This window comes from Camelus dromedarius, chromosome 6 (assembly GCF_036321535.1).
Source record: "Camelus dromedarius isolate mCamDro1 chromosome 6, mCamDro1.pat, whole genome shotgun sequence".
In the NCBI taxonomy this organism is placed as follows: Eukaryota; Metazoa; Chordata; class Mammalia; order Artiodactyla; family Camelidae; genus Camelus; species Camelus dromedarius.
In genome coordinates, this window is record NC_087441.1 from 49823554 (window position 1) to 49845868 (window position 22315).

Here is a 22315-nt window from a genome sequence, read left to right on the forward strand (position 1 = left end):
ATATCTTCTGATGTCCATGTGTAACTAAAGGTTTTAGGAGAAACACAAATTTACATTTTCCAGAAAATGACAGACTATTTTGTAAAATGAATATATCACTTTATATGTAGCTCCCAGTAATGGTAAAGTGTACTCCTGTTTTCACTTTTACCATCATTTAGAATTACCTGACCTTAAACAAAAAGTTTGCCTGTCTCTTGCTTGTAAAATGGTGTTATATTGTGGCTTTAATTTACATTTGCATTTCCCTTTTCAAACATTTATCGGTAATTTGTGCATCTTTTTTTTGAAAATTTCTGTGTGTTTCATTATTCTACTTTCTATTATCTTTATGATTCATGTCTTTTTTATTTTTATGTATAATAGACATGAATATTTTGTTGGTTATTTGTATTATAAATAACTTTTTAGGGCCTGTGATATTTTTTGATGTACAGGATTTGCTAATTTAATATTGTCAAAATTATCAGTATTTTTGTAGTGTTTATGTACCTGACAGTCAGTTTTTTTGATTGTCATATAAGTGCCTGACATTAAACTTTTGATTGCCAGGACATCCACTTCAAAGACATCAATTTCCAGTAAACAGAGCCGTACAAGTAGATAAAAAGCCAGGTCCCTCTACCCATGGAATTCTCTTTTCTAAGAAAACTCTAATTGACCTAGATAACTGACCATTTTCATTTATTTATCTCTATTGAGGTCACATTGATTTATAACATTAAATAAGTTCATATGTACAACATTATATTTTGACTTCTATCTACACTGCAGGGTGCACATCACCAAAAATCTAGTTTCCATTTGTCACTATACAGTTGATTCCCTTTATCCAGTTCCCCCTCCCTCCCTCTCTCCCTCTGGTAACCACTATTCTGTTCTCTGTGTCTGTGTATTTTTGTTCTTTGCTTTGGTTTATTTATTCATTCATTCATTTTATTTTCCACATGAATGAAAACATACAGTATTTAACTTTCTCCACTTAGCATAATACCCTCAAGATCCATTCATATTGCTACAAATGGAAAATTTTCATCTTTTTTATGGCTGAGTAGTAGTCCGTTGTATATATATGTATATAGTAGTAGTCCATTGTATACACACACACATACCCCATATTTTAAAAATCTGTTTATCCATTAATGGGCACTTACGTTGTTTCCGTATTTTGGCTGTTGTCATTAATGCTGCAATGAACATTTAAGTGTACATGTATTTTTTGGGGTTAGTGTTTTCATATTGTTTGGATCAACACTGAGAGATGGAATAGCTGGATCATATGGTAGTTCTATTCTTAATTTTTTGAGGAATTTCCATACTGTTTTCTATAGATAACTGACTGTTTGATTGCCCCTTTGCTTTTCCCTTCCTGCTTTAATTTCAGGTCTTATGTTCTAAATTCACCAATAAAGATTGAACCCAGGAAACCCTGAATGTTCCACCCTTGACCCCAGTAAATGTAGAACTCCAGGCCCACACTCTTACCCAAGACCTCACTGTGTGCACCTGGGTGTGCCATGGATCCTCCAGGACCTGCAAGTAATAATCCTTGTTTTTTCAAAGTTCCCTGATGGTTCTTACTGAGGTGTGTCTTGAAATCATAATAAGAACCACAAGATCCAGTCCAGCTGCAACATTGGCTCTGGTCAGGGAAATGTCAGTGGGAGCTGCCACAAAATAGTATGAGTCCAGGTAAATGCCCCAGGCATTTCTATTTAATAGCATTATTATCAACAGTCTGGAGCTGACACAGAACAATTTTCCATTATGGTTTGCACTATTGGAATTTTATTTACAAGATAATTTTATGCACCAAGATCATAAAGTAATTGTTCTGTCTTCTAAATACATATATATATATATATATATATATATATATATACACATACACACACACACACACATACATACATATATATGTGTGTGTGTATATATATATATTATATATATATTATATTTAGTCATTTAATATATATGAAATGTGTTTTTTGAATGATGAGGTATAAGGTCCTATTTTTACTTTGTTTTTCCATTTTCCATATGGCTAGCCATTGTTTCAACAGCACTTATTTAAGAGTTCATGTTTTCTGGTTGATCTGCAACACTACCTGTCATATATTGTGTCCAAATGTATGTAGTCTTCTTCTGGGCTTGATCTTCTGTTTAGATGTTCTATTTGTATCATTTTTTAAACTCCAGATTTGTATTAAGTTATGATATATGATAGAGCTAGTTCCCTATTTTGTTTTTATACTTAACATGATGCTGGACTGTTCTTGAACATTTGTTCTTCAATATAAATTTTAGAATCATCAAACTCCACCCAGAAAAAAACAAATTAGAAACTGTTGGAAATTGAATTTACAGATTTTTTTCTTAAAAATGCTTGTCTTTTATGATATTAAAAATTCAAATTTAATAATATATCATGCCCAGTTTTTAGGCTTACCATTAATTGTTTCAATAATTTGTTATAATTTTCTCCAACATGCTCTTGTACATCTTTTATTATATTTTTTCTTTATATTTGTCATGCCATTAAAAGTATTGCTTTTAATTTATATTTTACCCCTTTTGATTGCTAGATTATAGTAGTATATATTGTTAAATTCTCATTAATTCCAATCATTAGATTATTTTGGATTTTTTATATTGACAGTCATCTCATCTGTAATTAGGATAGTTTCCTTTCTTTTATCAGAATCGAGCAGATAAAGCAGATAAAGACTGCCAAGAAAACTTTGAAGTGAATGTCCTGTATTTGAACAAAGTTTTGTTTATTGGCACATATTGCATCAAGGGAAACGGCATACCATGGGGAACCATTTAGCTATAAGGAAGGGATAGTTACAGGATCTGGACTGTATTTAGAGATTTTTTGGAAGGCTTCTTGCTCGTGTAATTTTAGTCTATATTAGTAATTGTCAGAACACGTGTGTAATTCTAGGATTGTATATCCCAATACACAATTTTTATTTCAGTTGCTGGAAGAATACAACATGGCTAAAGTTGGTTTTAAAAAATAAAAAGTGGTTGCCACTCCTTTGGGAAAGGGAGATATTTGGTCATTTTTGTATTTTGTATAGTATTTTTTTTCCTGTGGATAGACATTGTTATAATGTGATTATATTTTTGTCTCATTCCATCATGAATGAGAGTGACTCTGTATGATGTTAGTGTTCCAGAAAATTGTTTAGGTTCAGTACGGAACACCTTAACATTGCTTTTTTCCCCCATATTTCTAAACTTTCTATATTTCATAAATTTTTCATAGCTTCCAAACAATACAATGTTTAATAGAAATGATAGTAGTAAGAACACTGGTATTATAAAAGATCTTAAGGTAATAATACTTTCAATTTGTTATTACTAAGTACTTTGCTGAGAGGGTTTGGTAGACATCTTATATCATGGTTAAAAATAAAGTTCCTATGTTAGAGATTTTTCTGCATCAATTATATAACCATAGTTATTTCTGTTTCCTATCTAAGAATCTTTTTTTTCTATGTTTTCTTCTACAAGTGTTACAGTTTCATAGTTTATGTTTATGTCTATTATTCATTTTGGATCAAGTTCTATATATAATGAGACAATTTTCTATATATTGTTGCCCAGTTGTTCCAGTGCCGTTCCCATTTATTGAGTCTATCTTTTCTTTATTAAATTACTTTGGCAGTATATATAAAATCAATTATGTGTGGAGGGCTACTTCTGTATTCCCACTCTCATGCATGTTGATATGTGTCCACTCTTTTGCCAACATCACACTGCCTTGATTATGATTATAAACATGATTTATAAGATGTCTTGAAAGCAAGGAGGTTGCAACTTCTATTTTGCAACTGAATGACATTTTGTATAAAAATACATAATGCAGAATACCAAATGTTAGCGTATATGTGTGTGTATTTGAGAAGACATTGTAAGTCAATTGAGAGCGTCAACATGATTGAATGACACTAAGGAATTTGTGAGAATAATCCATCAATAACACAAGGAAATCATTGCTTAAGATGCCTGTAGTCATTTTATCAATATATTCATAGCATCCAAACTTTGGCCAACACACTTTTGTATCCTGGTAAAATTCAGAGCTTCTGGTGGATTGTTGGCATAACACCACAACAAAGGACAAAAGCAAGAAGAATCTCAAAATTTTTTGTGTCAGATAACAAAAATATTGTCAAATATGCTTGAGGTTGTGCTGAAAATAAAAAGTGTCCAAGTTATAGAGGACATTCACTGGGGAAGTAGTCACTCATTGAGAATTAAGTACATAAACCTATATACATGTTACATATGCATACAATGCACACACCTTCCACACATACTTTTCTCAATGTAAATATAGGTATCACTACAACTGTTGGATAATTAAGCTATCATAGAATGTAAAATTTGGGAGAAGGGTACAGGTGTATCATATTGTAATTCATAAAAAGTATCATTTTATAAATTATTAATGGACTAAATCTGCCTAATCAAATGGTTAAAATAGTATGAAACTATAGTAAAAATACTGATTTTCAAAGTCTATGTAAATAGACTGTATATGAATGAATATTTGCTCAGTAAAATTTCCTTTCTAGTCTAACATTCTTTCCACCAGTTATGAAAAGTAAATAGAATGAAGAAGCATAAGTAGAGCAGACTGTGAAACAAATAAAATACATGAGAATATTTTATGGGAGAAATATTTATGTTGATCACCTAGAATTTAAAACACTGTCATTATTAGGGTAGGTTTTTCACAATTGTGTATCCAAATTCTGGTCACAGAATTATTTTTCTCAATGGTGTCTTTTCATGCCTTTTGTACTCACCGTTTTCTTAAAAAATGCTTATTTCCTCTTTTGTCTCATTGTACTTTTTGTCCTCTGTAAGTCAATCCAGTGACCATTAGGGATGCTTTCTGTGAGAGTGTTCTGGAGTATATGAAGTTCACCAAGAGGGAAGAATCTGAGGTGTAATTACAGTGCAAAATGTCAAATTGCTGATGGTCATATCCTGCTGCAACATCTGTAGCTGATTTTTAAAAAATGGTCCATAAAGTTACTGCTTTTAGATTTTAACATTAGTAGAGAGAAAAGTTAAGTCACAGATGGCATTTTTTTTATATATCACCAGAGAGTTTTAATATATCATATTACAGTAGGATGGTTTAGACATATGAACTTATTAAAATATAAAATTTATTATGTGATTCCTTAGACACATTCTTAGAGACCATAACATGGAGGGTCAAGTATTATTAACCTTGTAAAACAAGGACGATATAAAATGTTAAAGAAAATATAGAGACAATTATCTTCAAGATACATAGTAATTGTCTTCTAGTTTTCCTTAAAAAAGCTTACTTTCCAATTATGTTAAATTTATTAATTTAAATATACTATCTATATGATTAAATAAAATTCAGTTAAATATCTAAATTAGATAGTTAAGTATGTATTTACATATATATTTACATATATATTACAGATATATGTAAATATATATACATGTATTTGTTTTCAACAAAGTTATCACCTGTTTGAGTCTTTTTATATCATATGTTTATTATTAAATGTACAGACTTAAATATATAGACAAGAAAATGAAAGAGGCTAGGAATCTGTGATCTTGGTTAATTAATAAAACCCTAGATATGAAAAATAAGAAATAATATAGAACTGATAAAGGAAATATAAAATATAAACATAAATTAGGGAAACATTCATATTTCCATGTATAAAATCCACAAAGGCATTAGTTACTTCCTTGAAAAGATTAACAAAAACATCAATCTCTAGATCTATAACTATAAAATGAAAGAAATAATGAACAGTTTATAATCAAGAACAAAAGAAAGCCAATACAATCTGTGTAAGTAATAAAAAGTTAATAAGGTAATATTACAAACACGTCATTGGCAGTAAATTTGTCAATAAATTAAAACAGAAAAGTTCTCCAAAATACAATGGCCTGAAACTGAAAGAAAATTGAATATCTGCATATTGCCTGTCTATTCAGGCAATTGAATACATTATTAAAAATTTATCCGTAAACAAAATTTCTGATGAGATGAATTCACCACTGAAATATTCTGAACATTTAAGGAGGAAGTAAAACCAGTCTTAACTAAAACCTCCCAAGTAATAAAAATACTGAGGGAATACTTTCAAGCTAGTTTATGAACCCAGCATTCCTTGAAATCAAATTCTGACAAAGACATTATAAGAAAGAAAAATTAAAAATCTATAGCTTTTGTGGGCAAAGATAGAGAAATTCTAAAAAAATAATATATAAAGGGCAATTTATTTGAAAAAATATGGATATGTAAAATAGGATGATCCATCATGCCAATGAAATATATCCTTCAAGTTCATGGGTGACTTAACACTTAAAAAAAAAAAAAAAAGCCAAAAACAAGCCATGCAATCATCTCAATGGATTTAGAAATCACATTTGCTAAAATAAATTGGTGTTAGATTTCAGCAAACACGATTCTGTTTGGGATCTTTTTATCTTTGTTCATGAGAGGTATAGAAGTCAAAAATGCCAGAGAATAAGCTTATTCTTTGAAAGGATCAGCAGACCTGTAAAATTGGTAAACCACTATCCAGGCTGAACAAGAAAACAAAAAAGACACAATATTAGAAATGAAAAAATAGTCATCACTTTGATTCCATAGACAGTAAAAAGATAAAAAAGGAATACTACAACTAAATCCATGTTTATAAATTTAATAACTTAGATGAAATGAACAAATTCCTTGAAAGACATGCTATAATAAAGTAGGCTGATTATAGGCCTATATTTAAGGAAGTTGAATTCACAGTTAAAATCCTTCCCCCCTGCCAAAATTCTTGGTTCCAGGCTTTTCACTGATGAATTTCACTAAGCACTATGCAGATACAGAACCAGTTCATTACAAGTCACCAAAAAATAGAAAAGAGGATACTTCTCAACTTATTTTATGAGCACAGCATTACCCTGATATCAAGTTCAGACAAAGAGAGCACAAGAAAATAAAACCTTAGACCAATGCTTATCATGAGCAAAAACACAATTTTCAAAAAGATTAGTCTATCCAATCTAGCAATATATAATAAAATCTTACATTTAAGTAGGACTCATAATAGAAATGCAAGTTTCATGTTATTATTTTAGTTTATAGCATCCACTAATCACCAGTTATTTAAAAAGATGTTTTAGTGTACAGAGGAGTTTTTTTTTAAAAAGAAACTAGCTGTTATTGGATAAATATCTATTTGTTAGGCAGTATATTAGTGCTTACCCTGCTTAATCTTTACTATTGCCCTTTGAGGTAGTAACTTTATTTTATATGTAAAATCAGAAGTTCAGAGAAATTAGATAAATTACTGCAAACATCAGAGGGAATTTTACAAAAATAACTGAACTGAACTTTTCCAGTAAAATATGTATCTCTCTATGAATGTTGTTTCTCTATGTCTGGATATGATATCATCATATTTTCCATTTGAAAATATCACTCCAGCTTTATTGTGGAGAACATGTGAAAGATGTGGTGGGAACAATTGGTTGCAGGAAGTCCAGGGTAGGAGGGCTAGTTCAGTGCTCTATACAGCAGACAGCTGTATCTGGCCTAGGATAATGGAATGAAGTTAAATGGACATATAAGAAAAGTATCCTAGTGACTCTAAGAGCATGAAAACATGTTTTTCATTGCTCAGAGCAAATTAAATGATTAGTGACAAATTAATTACTTTTGTTTAATTTATTTGTTTATATTTGAATATGTTAAAGTTGGAGGCTGTAATTACTACTTAATCTCAACTTGATCATTAAAGTTAATTTAACTTCCATTTATTAAGAGTCTACATTGTTCACATTACTTGGCTAAGAAAATGTAAAGAAAGCCATGTAGTTGAATATATAATCCTAACAAATACCAAATCCAAGCACATTAATATCTGTGTGAATTTCAGTTATCAATTTAGTATCAACACCATCTGCTTTCAGGGACTATACTTCCCAAACCTCTTTCTGGTATGATTCCTGGATAGTCTGCTAATGTGAAGCAATATTAAGGATATTTGTGAGGTGGAAAAGGAGAGACCATTATTCTCCAGAGGCAGTTACTGGCCTAGATGTTGTCCAAAGACTCTCTAGTCAAACCTCTGTGAAGCACTGGCTTTGCTGTAGCTGTTGAGTGGCTAACAAAGCCTCCCTCAGAATCCTTGGTTCCTGTGGTAATGGGAGCAACTCCCAGTAGGTGCTTGATATCTAAAACAGCTGTGAAAGAGCTCTTGTAAAACTACTCGATTTGCTGTTGCAAGATGAATCCTTCGGTGCTTAATGGCGTCTGGCTTCCTTGATCTTTACTCTGCTCAGCCCATTCAGCAGGTGAGTTAAGTTTCTAATTCCCTGTATACAACCATGTACCAAAATACAAATACTTTCTGCTTCTGTGACTAAGCCCTAATGCAATATCTAACTTTAGACTTTATCCAACTACATAAAGACTATTTCAGATGCATTCTTAGGCTTTTACTGTGCTTCCCCTCACCTCTATGTACTTATATAAAATTGCCTGTAAGTGTTTACTGGACATTTGAAATATATATATATATCTCCTTTTGTTAAACTTACAAGTTTTAAACCCAGAGAATTTAACTTTGGATCTACAGTCCCTGGAGCTGCAGAGCCTCTGCCTAGCATCAGCAAATGCTCAGTTAGTGTCCATTAAATGATTAGTGAAATGTTTATAGCATTAAGGGAATTTATTTTTACCCAGGGATCAACTATTATGCTATATATTTTGAAAATAATAAAAAGTCCACACGGAGTAGGGGAGGATAGAGATACGTTTTATATAAAATTTTATATTATCCTGCCCTCTACATAGTGAAAGATTCTCTGAAACCAATATTGGAGAATTAATGGTGTGAAGCCACAGTTTTATTATTTTTAACAGCCTAAAGTTTGAGTAACCCATAATAGTTTTTGATAACTTAAAAAAGCGGGAAACTTATAAAAGAAAAATGTGAAATGAATTCCATGAAGAAAAAATTACCCAGGGGATATTCTGAATTTTGCGGTATAAAAGACTTGCCCATTCTCCTTTTATTAGCTTTGTCGACATAACTGGAGAATTAACAAACCATGAAATTCAACACCACACCAAACAGTAACAGATGCCTGACTTTGCAGTAGCTAGAGCAAAACCCAACGAATATATTTCAAGAATTGGAAGAAAGATCATTTTGCTTCCTTTGAAAATTCAGATATTTGCATGCTTTATGCATGCCCATTTAAAGAGATTCATTTTAAATGTACACTCTATATCACTGGTGCAATATAGGAAACATTTCAAAACTCACTGGAGCATTGCCATTATATGTCAACTTGCAAATATAACTTGTAGGCAACAGTAATAATCACAAGTACTTTATGGAATAAAAGTTAAATACCATATCTTTATGTGTGTTATTGCAGATTAACCCACAAGGGCTGTATCTCTTTTGGATAAGCTATTAAACTTACAAGCAAAATTTTATCTCTAATTAAAGTATTATCATAATGATTAATGAATTTTTTTCTTCATACCTTTACCAGATTACTAGCATTAATTTTGTGGAGAATTATATTGTTATGTGTTTAAAATTCTTTTAGAATGCATAAATTTTGTGTGAAATAACTTTGAAGTTATTGAGATGAAACTGAGTCCATTTGTAAACAAATTACTAACTTAAAAATAAAATCATACTCTTTGATACAGGTATTCAATTCTTAGGGTCTTATCCTAAGAATAGAATTAGAGATGTACAACAAAATTTATATACCCATATGGTCAGTTACATATTGGTGATCTTTCTAATAGTGAAAAACTGGAAATAAGCTAAATACCCAATGATAGTGGAATGATTAAATATAAGGAATCCATATAAAGAAACATGCAGTTAATAAGTATCTGTGTTTTAGAAGGGACTATTAAATTGCATGGAGAAAATGCTTACATTATAATGAGAAATCAAATGACAACAGCAACATTTTTTTTTAAAAAGGTTATATTACCTCTCACTCAAGTGCAAAATGCAAATACACACAGACACATGCAAACATATGAAATCTGTGACTGGTATATATATAAAGCAAAGTATTAATAATGGTTATTTCTAAGATAAGAATATAAGTTTATCTTTTCTTTATCCCCCTCCTTGTATATTTCTATCTTAAAATTTTCTATCATAAACATCAGCAAAAATACAATATTTGCTGTTATTTAGAAACTTAGTAGTAGAGCATAGTTTGACCTGTTAATGACTTGTATATTAGATAAGATATTTAATATGTGAATTCAGTATATATGAATTTGTAAATGACATTAGAGAATAGTAGATCTGTACTTAGTCTTGACTTAGAAATGAAGAGATCACACTTTTTAAAGTATAATGATCAGGCATAAAGTTTCAGAAGACTGAAATAGTCTCGATCAGATTCAATACAATCATGCAAATATCAATTTCTTGATAATATGCTAGAGGTAGAAATTCAATGGTTATTTCAAACTCTCTGTTCTCTTTTTTAACCATTATATTTTAAACAAAAGTTTTTTTTAAATAATAAAGACTTGTTGGGGAAAACTGGATATCTGGTTTCATGTCTGGTAGCATTATGCTGTCTCCCCTATCCACCAATTCAAAAGCAACCCAACATTTTATGCCTAAAAAGCAAACCTTTTAAATACCTTGTTTAATTGAAAATCACTGTAGGTCAGTTCCATAATTCTTTAACACACTTGATCATGATATTACAGGGTATTAATGAGAGACAGATAGGCAAACCATCTCCCCCTGAGTTGGAAAGAGGTTAGCATTTAAAATATTAAGGAATCTGTGTTGAAATGGCAGCATCTTGAAGTGATACCAATTTTCACATCATTGAGGTTTTCCTGATTAAGAAGAACAAATAAGTTGGGAAAAAATACCTGACCTTCTCTTTTCAAAAGAGGGGACACTTTATTAAATATGAATGTTCACAAATAAATTATTTGTAGGAGGTCAAGTAGAGCATTAATTCTATAAATCAAGGGCAGTTTTGAACTATGCTTTAGAGACTGTCATTTAATTCCAGTGCTTACAAAATAAATGTTCATATAGTCTTATCACACAAGAAAGTAGTCAACACTGTACAGTTATTAAAAAGAATGTGACCAAAAGGGGAAAAAGGAGAGGAAAAGTAGATTCTAATTTAAGTTTTTAACCAGAATGCCCAATCAGTTAAAATTTGATGAGTTGACAATATATTAGCAAATATTTGAATTGTAACTTGAAAAGACAGACCTCCAATAACTGGACTATAGTCTTCAAGAAGTAATTTAGGTTCTAGAATGGTAGCATTTATTACTAGCTATCATGAATAACTAGAATTATGTGCAATCTATCTAGTATTGGCAGCAAAAATGAACTCATTTTTAAGCACAGTTCTCTACAGGGGTATCTGCATATTTATTATTGAAGTGTGTTTATTTTAAGGAAGGTATTTTATATGTATGTTTTTAAATTTTAGATAATAATAGTTAAAATGAATACTGTAAAGACTGACAATTTTTAGACAACATTTTAGGGTAACAATGTTATTATATTTTCTCATCACAAAATATAAATGTCTACGAGTACATCTTGAAAGAGGGGTTAGAGTGTTGTCATGAAAATGTTGTTCCTATGCTACCATTCCGTAAGGCTCTGGCAAAATTTCCCAGACTCTGCTCACAATAACCTCAGTATTATGCAATAATACCATTGATGGGATGCATCCTTCTTTGTACCATATATATTGAAATTGGTATGCAATCCTTTATTTTCTATCTAAAAGTGAGAAAAATATAATCTATATACATTGACAGTAAACCATTTTACTTCCTGTATTAGTAATAGCCTATTGACAAAGAATCTGGACTATAATAAAAATTTCCAAATTACTGTTTATCTACTATATACTATCCAGTGGCTTTATACATACAACGTATGTTTATATTTGTTTACATATTTTATATACATATGATGTATTTGTTTTTGGCCATTAATTTATGTTCAGACTTTTGAAGCAAGAAAATTCAAGCTACTACAAAAAATTTGCAGTATTTTGAGATGGCCATGACTTATGGCAGAATTTAAATCTGAGTGATGTACATTAACAACCATTAAAATTGACTTCCAAATATTACTGGGATCAACTTACTGATTGTTTTCCAGATCAGTTAACACTCAAGTTGTTCTCATCTCTTGGTCTTAATAAGAAATTTTGTGTATTTTGAACAGTCATTGAATTAATTAAACAAGCACTTATTAATTTTCTATTATGGGTAATCTTTGGGAATGAAAAATTTTGAATAGTCATGACAATAGTATCAATAAATTATGTGTAATTCATAGTGGGTGGACAAGGAATAATAATAACAACAATAATAATAACAGCTAATATATATTGAGTAGTTGTTCTGTTTACAGCCACTTTGTTTAGAACTTACAATTCTCTGTTGAATTTCATGAGATTTTAATTCCTGTTTTACACATTAGGAAGTCCAGGCTAAGAAAGATTATGTAATTTGCTTAATATTGCAAAATTATTAAGTGGTGAATATGAAGCTAGAAAAATTTATCTAAATTAAAGACAATTTTTATAGCACTAATATATACCACTTCTCAGAGCAATGTTCTCTGGCTATTATAGTGGAGGCTAACTTTGAACAAGATGCAAGCATTAATTTAAGGTTTAAAAGATAAGTACTAATTTGTCGGGCAAAAAATAAAAATCATGATCAGAATCAGAAACATGGTATAAATCTTGTTCCCATTGTTTATCAGTGTTGTAATGTTTGACCAATTACTTACTAGGTAAATATATCAAAACAAGAAAAATAACATTATGTAGGCACAGATTCATTTGATGAATAATTAAAATGGTGTTTATAGTCTATAGCTCAAAGTCCATCAACAAGATATACTTAAAAAACAAAATTAGAGGTCCAACATTATTAAATAACTGTTGAAATCTTGAATTTTTATAAGTCCACCAAGATGAACAGTAGTGTAAATTAAGGCTTCTGCTTATGGGAAGTTAGGTTTTATTGCAGTAATTCATAGCAAGTACTTCCTTATGTTATAAACAAAGAACTATAAACATAATTCCCTTGTTGACACTACCAGTGCCATGTTCCTTCCATGGGAAGCCTTAATGTATTAACTCCTTCAGTGTTATGGGTTGAATTGTGTCACCCCCCTGCCACCAAAAAAAAAAAAAAAGTGTGTTGTCCTAAATCCCAATGCCTTAGAATGTGATGTTATTTGGAAATAGGGTTGTTGAAGATGTAATTAGTTAAATTAAGATGAAGTAATACTGAAGTAGAATGTCCTCTTAATCCAGTACATCTTGTGTCCTTATAAGAGGACAGTCATGTTGAGAGAGACACACAAAAAGAATGTCCTATGATGGATGATGAAGGCAGACTGGAATTATGGAGCTGCAAGCCAGAAAATACCAAAGTTTGACAGCAAACCACTGGCAACTAGGAGGAGGCAATAAAGGATTTCCCCACAGTTTTCAGAGATCATGGCCCTGAAGTTAACTTGATTTTGGACATCTAGTCTCCAGAACTGTGAAATAATAAGTGTCTGTTGTTTTAAGCCACCCAGTTTGTAGTACTTTGTTACAGCAACCCTAGCAAACTCATACATATGGGAAGCCCTAATGTGTGCAGAGAACTTCTATCACAAAGGACAGTTCATTGTTATAAAAGCAAATGATCTATGGGAAGAATCTGATCAATGACATGTGAAGAGAACTGCTATGTAACAATGAGTTGGGCTAATCAGAACCTCAAAACAAGCCAAAAGAATGGGACAAGAACAATGGTAGCAGCAAAAGCTAAAATTGAAAAGGAGAGTCTTGTGAGACCCTGAAGAATCCCATTAGCTGAGATAATAAAGAACAGCATTTGAATAAGTTACGTCACAGAAAAAAATATACACAGTAGAGGAAGGTAAAGTCACATGCTAGTAGAAGGATAAGCAGAAAGACCAAGGTAGAGATAGATAACGAAGAAAATAGCTGAATCATATTAAAAACAAGATTGCTTGAATGAACATTGGCAAATTGTAATTACTGAGGTTTCAGAATTGCTTCAGATTCTAGAATGACCCTTCAGCCTCATACTCTCTGGGTCCAGAAGTTCTTGTTGAATTATTCTGAGATTGTCTTGATTATTGTTTCTCATAAATCCTTATGATAACCATCCTCTTCCTGACTTCTTAGCTGAGTGACCTACATTTCTTATATAGTAAAAAGTTACCACTAGCAAAAGTAAATTTTTTCCTAATAAACATAGAAGGATTTAAAAAGCTGATCTACCTTTGCTTTGCTGTCTTTACATCTGTCTCTTCCTCACACCCCTCCCGTTTGTTTCTTCCTTACATCTTTTACTCATCCATAAGACAATAGAGAAGCAAAGAGCTGGAAAAAAAAGTTGTTAAAGTGAGCTAAGGTAGATCCCATGCCTAAGAGACCATTGAAGCTAGGTACACTAGAAAGTCAGAAGGAGACCAAAAAAAGTGAAGACCAGGATGAACATGGTGAATGGAAGTAACAGAAGCAAGAGACTGGGAGAGTTAGAATGTTAAGCTATTGTGATTAAAAAAGGATACTTGTATAGGGCGAAATAATAGCTATTAGAAAAGTAATAAAAGTTTAACACAAGACAAGTTTATGTTGTTAAAAAATTTTAATTAAACTTTCCAGATTTTTTTGGATATATATCATATATAATATATGGATATGCAATATATATCATATATATTTGTGATATATTGAACTATATGTTTGATATACATTGGATAAATATATATAATTGGATATATATTATAAATAATTAGATGATATAAATAATTACATCAATTAGATATAATCAAATTGATCTGCCAGTTGTAGTAGAACAGTGTTATGGACATCTGTAGAATCAAAATATATGAATTTGAATGTCAACTTCACAACTTTCTGACTATATGATTTGGGATAATTTAAAAAAATTTTTTGCTTCAGTTTTTATAACTCTAGAAGAGCTATATAACAGCATTGCATAAATAAGATATTTATACTAAAAATTAAAAAAATAAAGCATCTCTTATTACTATTACAATGCTTTAGATATAGTCATCATCCAACATATCTCACTTATATTTTAACTAAGTGTATATGGACATAGCGCCATCTTTACACAGTAGGATAATGTAATTTAATTTAACATACTATAAGCTGAAAGTTTAAAATCCATCTGAAATCTGATTCCCTAAGGTTTTCTCTGATTAAACTGTTACGTTCTCTTCTATTTGATATAATAATTCTTAATTGAAACTCTGGGACTTAACTGGGAAGAGTATTTCTATCTTAAAACTGATAAAAAGTGGGAAAGCCTTCAAAATCGTAATTTTTTAAGCTCATAAGAGACTAAAGTCACAAGTTTACCAGATGAACTGAATTCTAAATGATAAGTCCCTCTCAGAAAAGAGATATGCAAACTATTTCATTTGGGAAAATCATAGAAGAAAGAAATAATTAGCATAAAAATGTGCAAGAAGAAAATAACTAAAATTCAGCAAATTTCATGAGGGCTGAGTGGACTGAAATAAAACCTTCGAATCTCTGGGAGCTCCAGACAGAAAAGGAGTCTTCCTCAAATGCCATCATTTGCCCTCACTGGGTCTCCAACAAGTGCTCTTGAGAAGTATAAACAGCAGGGTATATTTTGAAAGACTTCTTCTTGGTGGCCCTCCTATCCAGGGCATGTTAAGATTTAATGATGAAATAAGAGTACTTGGCAAAGCTTATCACTGCTCTGGATCCTGCAAAACAATGAAGTGATAATTAGCAGTTGGTTTTTTCCTGTCTCTAAGACCATTCTCTGACATGAAAGTCTTCTTTTGCTTGGAATGCTTGAAGAGAAACAAGAAATGTACCTTTGTTCTAGACTGAACAGTTAGCAATTGTAGTCATATTTTAATCCAGTGGACTTGACCCTCATTGTTGAACAAAAAGGGCATGCAGAATAAAACATGGCGCTGATACAATTACTTGCAACCTAAGCTAATTCCCCAAATCCATCAGTACAATTATCAGTAACATTCTCCACCTTAGAAACAGTCTGTATGCAGTAGTGACAACTAGAGAGAATAGATGAGACAACTTGGATTCATGAGCATCTGGAGATACCGTAAGTAATGAGACCCCAACAAGTTCCAGAGCTCCTACACGCAGTAAAATCTCATTTACTTACAAGTCAAATTGAACTTGTTCACATCACATTCTTTGTGCATGAACAATAACACATTCCTTCCAATCAAACTCCTCTTCTAATCTTTCATAAGGGAACCTATCTAGAGCATGTGGTTTTCTACCTCTAATTATTGTTTAACTTATTTGCATGTGGATTTTTGCAATTAACTATTGTAAACAAGAAAAGAACCACATAAATGATTCAAAAGGAAGCTGTATGCAGTATATTCTAAGATGTGCCTTTTGGTTGATTATGTTTCTTCTTGCCTTAAATCATTATATCAAATTGCACAGTTTCTTTCTGCATAACTTGACGATTTAAAAAAAACTCCTATGAATTCCCTTATTTGACATATTCCATTTTGACTAAGGAAATCTATAATATATTACTATCTTCCAATGCAATAGATTTCCCTTCTTATGGTACTATTCTCCACTTATATGTAGGTGCTGGTCTCTTTTGTTCAGCATAAGGATTAAGAGAGCTTTCTCTGGAATCAAAGCTGTAAGTTCAACTCTAGACTCTACCACATTTTGTTAAGTGTCTTGGGCAGGTCATTTAACCTCTTTTTTGCCTCAAAATTTTCATCTGTAAAATGGAGGTTAAATAGTATGTATCCTATAGGAGTGTTTGATAATAAAATTAGTTTATTGATGAGAAGCATTTAAAATAATCCTTGCACTTAATAGCCATTCAAAGTTAGCTACTTAAAAGGAACTATTTAAAAACAGTTTTCAGGTAAATAGGGTGAGTTCTAAATAAATTATGGTCATTTCTACAGAAATAAGAAAAATGAATTTGCTAAAATATTAAAAAAATGAAAAAAATAATAAAATACAATTTTTCAATACATTTGACATCTAATACAAATTTCAGTCATTTTATTTAGTTTTTACTTTTTTGTTAAACTTATAGTTAATTGAATAAAAATTAAGATTTAATTAATTTGCCTTTTCTATGATAACCTTTGGGTAATTTTCTTAACCTCTTTTACCTTGATTTCTTCATTTATATAATAAGGATAATAGTAGTTTCTATATCAAATAATCATTGGGGGAGATTGATAATTCAATGTATATAGATAACTCTATAAATATTACTCTTTAAAAAAGGAGGGGTTAAAAGAGAAACATTGACAACTGATTCAACCCAGTAGTTATCATCCAATATTCTCTTATTCCTAATTCACGCACTAAATTTGAACATTTTTGTTGTGGTGGTGGTCATTATAAAGCAAAACAAAACAAAACAACAGGAAGAGTAGGAAGAAGTAGGCATTCAATAAATGATTATGAAATTTAGACTGCTCTGTTGTGATCTCTTCCATGAATGTTCAGATTAATTAATTGGCATATGGTCTATAGCAGTAAGGCACACAGAGAAAATAAAAGTATTTACTGTCTGGCAAGTATCTCCTACATGCCAGACTACCTACACATGTCAATACCATTATTATTACTAATAATAACTAATTGAACATAAACTATATGCCAGGCTCCACATTAAGACTGGTACATGCATTTAATCCTCTAAATAATCCTATGAAGCAATTATTTTATAGTTTCCCAATGTACAGATGCAAAACATGAGGCTCATAGTGCTATGTCCAAGATCACAGAGGTATAAAGTGGAAAAACTGGAATTCAGATCCCGGATTACCTGACCCAGTAGCTATTCTCTTAATCATATATATATACATACTGCCTCCATAAAATTCTCACCTTAAAATTATAAGGTAGATATTATCCTTTCGCTTCAATGGTGGAACAGAAGGTAAAATGATTAATTTCCTGAGGTGCCTTGTTTTCATCTGAAAGTACATGTAATGTATATTTAGCTGGTATATTTAGTGCATAGTAAGTGATCAACACATGCTGATATCATTTTTAATATTACCATTTTTAAGGAATTTAACCAATGTTTGGACAACCAAAGAATTCAGCCCAAGTCTCTGTTCTAAATGCATTTATACTTTCTAGCACAAAAATGAACAACATGTATTCAACATTCCAGTGTCTTCAGTGTTGTAGATTAAAACTGATTCAGCCTTCCTGGTTATAGCAGTAAGAAAAGACAACCTCACTTTTATTTTAGGTTAATTTTTTGAATATATAAAGTGAAAAAGGAGGTCACTTTTTAAAGACATTTTGCTCTTAGACTTTATTTACATGTGTGCTACTAAACAATCCTGTTATTCCAGGTTGTAGATTTTAGTTTCCTTCCCAAGGTTCACATTGCTGATCACTGAATCAGAATAGTTTCTTTTCTAATCATGCTCCAGTTACTTTTTACATCATCCTGGATGTATTCCAAGCAGATTTTAGGACTCAAGTATTAAATCTAGAACATTATTAGCTTATACAGCTATTATTACAGCTAATAAACTCAGGTATTCATTTTTTATCATTTATCAGATAGTGAAATAACACTGGAACTGTATGATAGTAGTTTGTAGACTTATAAATTTTATATTATTTTTAGATCATAATTTTAAAATGATTCTAAGGAGAAAGCATAGCCTGATGGAGAGAGGACAGATTTTGGCATTGGACAGACTCGGCACAAACCCTTGCTCTCTCACATTCTCATTGTGTGAACTTTAAAATACTACTTAAATTTTGGCTCTTGGTGCCGCATTTTCTCAATCTATAAAATGGGATTAATGAAATCTACCTTACATGTGTTGATGACTAAGATAATATATGAAAAGTCATTCTTTAAATAGCAGTCATTGTAAACTCAAGTCATTTCTCAACACTATCCACTGATATAGTAGCCTTTGGATTTTCAAATGAGTTAATGAGTTGTGAGAAAATTTGGAGAATATTATTTTGAAAGAACTAATATTATCTGTTAGTATTTTATCATTCAATTAATACTTCTAATATTAGCATAATTTTCTATCAGTCTTCATTATTACCATCATCATCATTGTCATCAAATTTGTCTGCATTAGTTTGATGAAAAATCCATAATGATTCATAAACCTACATGAAGGACTCACTATGTAGAAGCTATTAATATTTTAGTAGCAACATAGTTGCAGCTGTCTTTACAAAAAAATAATTTTAAGAGAAGATTTTCAAAGACTTTTCTTCACTAAACAATTGAGGATATATCTATTTTCAGTTTTTTAAAATATGGCTTTTAACTTCAGCTATGTCATTGGATTCAGAAAGGAACATTCAATCATGTTTAATGGAAATGACTTATTAAATATTGTGGAGAGATGACTTTGATGATACTTTCATTAATTGAAGGTTACCATAACAACTGAAGGTCTATATTCACTACCTCATAGTTACAAAGGGAACTAGCTGTCCTGTATCACCTTTATTATAATTCTAACACTTGCACATGTGTGACATGCCTAATTTATCTCAAAATGATATTGAGGTGAAAAGGACATAATAAAAATGCAAATATAGGGACTTGTCCACTTTGTTAGCACAAAGTATCACAACTTAACTCATTTTCTCTATCCCTGAATATCCTAGAATGTATTTATTGTTTTCAAACACGTAACTGTGTCCAGGCAATGCTTGTCAAATTGGATCCTTACAAAATTTTCTAAATATGTCATTTATAAATTTCTTTTTATATAGCCTTAAATCTAAATATCAGACAAATCTTTTCATCTGATGTAATACTTGCACGAGTTAGGCAGTGCATATGAGTTTGTTTTGAATGAATATCACATCAGAAAATAAATAAGGGATTTAATTTAAAACAAATACAAAGAATTAATGTTCCCTGGAGAGCAGCATAAAGTAGGGCTTCCAGGTAAGTGGTAGGTATATAGCTCAGTCATCACTTTGCTGAGGCAAGACATATATAGTAAACCAAATAAATCTATAGTTTCCATTATATAAAATATATACTGAATCCAAATCCACATTTGGATCAACTAATTTAAAAAAATTTAACTTCAGCCCTTTCTGGGGTTCTTTCTCCTATCCTCAGGACTGGTAATTATATTTGATTACACAAGAAATTAGCCTACAATTTTATGGAATGAGAAATTTTCTCTGTGATTCTATTTTAGTATGGTCAAAGGCCCTTCTTTTACTCAAATTACTTACTACCTGCTGTTAGCAACCAAGAATTCTCCCATTACTGTACTATTCATTTATGTGGTTGAATTTTAATAATACTAAAAACTGAGTAAAAAGGCAAATTTTTAATTAGCCATTTATACTTTTGTTCAAACATTTTAATAGGACCTACACTTCTCTGAACCACCAGACCTGCCTCCCTCACCTGAATGTTTGAACTCATTTTCCTCTGCCACCATAGCTTCAGACATACTGGCTTTTCATCATCTGTGAAACTGATTGCTTCTTCCTGCCTTGATTCTGTCTTATACGATCCTTCTTTGATTTGGAGTGTCCTCATCTCTGTGTGATAGAGGGTTTATCCAGACAGCTATAGCCAAGCGTATGGGGTTCCTCACCACTACAACTCCCAGTCTAGGGGGCAGTTCTTGTAGGAGGGGCAAGTGACCAGTATGTCTTATCGCCCTGCTCTTGTGTTGCAGAAGCTTTATTTTAGGAATGTACAGCTGAGACATGTGGGGCTCCCTTCCTGTAGTCAGCCTCCACCTGTAAGATGGAAGCTCTGTCCTAGGCATGGCAGCCCAAGGACATTGGACTTTGATTGCCCTCAGCCTATCTGACTCTTAGGGTTGAAGTTTCAACCCAGGAGAGGCAAGCTGAGAAGATGAGGGACTGCCATCACCACTCAGTGCCTCACTGGCAGAGCAGCGTTGTTACCCTGACAGAAGCAGGGCAGGAGGAAAAAAAAGAGTCCTTAATCCTGGAGTCAGATATATCTGGCACTTTTTAATAAACAGTTCTTATTTTTGTCTGTTGGTTGCTTTCATAATGTAATTCAGCTCAGAGCCACACAATCTGAATTTCAGAAGGAATGCCTCTCAGTTTTTTCTAGAATTCTAACATAATCTTTATTTCTTGCTCCTTCATCCTGTTTCCGTTTTCATTGCTAAAGAGAAAGAAAATTTCTCACTTTCTTTCTAGGTCTATGGATCCAGACTGTCTATTATATATGCTATATCATATTTTCATTGGAAACAGAAACAAAATTTTTGAAGCGCTTTTCAAAGTACATGTGACATATTAAGCAATATTTGTTTAATTTTCTTCTAGGGTAGAAATTTGTTTAATTTTGCTTCTTTTGGATAGCACAAAAACTCTAAGCACATTTATCAAAGTTAGAAATCAAAAAAAAAATTTTAATTACATACTAGTATATTTAATTGTTAAAACTCCGTTTTAGTACAGTTTATATTATTTTAGTCTGTTCAGGCTGCCATAGACCAGGCGGCTTATATAACAGAAATTCCTCACAACTCTGGAGGCTGGGAAATCCAGGATCAAGATGCTGCAAATAGGTTTCATCTGAGGCCTCTTCTCGTATTCTGTGGGAGGCTACCATCTTGCACTGTGCTCACATGACCTCTTCTTTTTGCATGAGTTCAGAGAAAGGGACAGATATATCTCTTCTTTCTAAAGACCACCTATCAGATTGGAGCTCCACACTTATGACCTCATTTAACATTAATTACCACTTAAAAAACCTCTCTCTGAATACAGTCACATTTGAGGTTATGGTTTCAACCTAATTTTCGGGGGAAGAAACAGCTTATTTCCTAGCATTTGTATTGGGCTTTTACTGTAAATATGTACCAGAATATTCAGCTATTGCAGCAGTAGCAGTCTATTTTAATACTTCATAGCCTTGAAAATGTTTATTGGTAAGATTTCCTAGCCTGATGCAGTTTAATATTTGACCTCTCTTTCCTAAAAGAGATGGTTGCCAAATGGTCTATAACCTCTGCTATGACTAATTTTATAGTCACTTTCATAGCAAAGTCATTATCTTTTAGCAGTTTCTGAATGATTTTCCAGGGGTATTTCATGTGTGGAGCCTATAAACATTCCAATGGGATATTTGCTTCCTATTTCATTGTAGCATTTTCAAATATGCCTGCATAAAAGAGAT